Source organism: Carya illinoinensis, chromosome 13 (genome assembly GCF_018687715.1).
Source record: "Carya illinoinensis cultivar Pawnee chromosome 13, C.illinoinensisPawnee_v1, whole genome shotgun sequence".
Lineage (NCBI taxonomy): Eukaryota > Viridiplantae > Streptophyta > Magnoliopsida > Fagales > Juglandaceae > Carya > Carya illinoinensis.
Window position 1 is genome coordinate 20,077,501 of NC_056764.1, and position 581 is coordinate 20,078,081.

Sequence of the window (581 nt, forward strand, 5' to 3'; positions counted from 1 at the left end):
CGTCTGTGCTCGTGTATGATTCCAACGTACGTGCAATATCTGGAATTCCCTCTCCAAAATAGATGATTAGAATCCTTCTAGCTGTGTTTTTCTATCCCCAAAAGTGTTCTCCAGTCCAAAGGTACGGCCATAGAGTGAAAAATCACTTTTATATGGTGTGACGGCGGAAAATCCTTGATCTGTCAAATTACGATGTTCGCTCGAGCGGGGTGTCGAGCGCACATCAAGCGTTCGACTCTGCCTGATTTCGCTCGAGCGGCCAAAAGCCTCCGCTCGAGCAATCTTTGTTTTCCTGTAACCTGCTCGAGCTCATTGTCGAGCGGCAGTAGTGCATTTGAATCTGTCTGAATTTGCTCGAGCGGCCAAAAGCCTCCGCTCGAGCGATCTTATAAAATCTGCAATACGAAGTGATAGGGGATGAAGTGATACTGACATATAGATATTAATATTAATAAAGGAGTACTTGTACACTTCTTTGGCACTACTAGATTAGTGTTCGACTAATCCTCTTTACTATTTGTGCTATGATTCTTGTTACACACATGTACTTTGGATACGGGCAACAACCTTTACCCAAATGA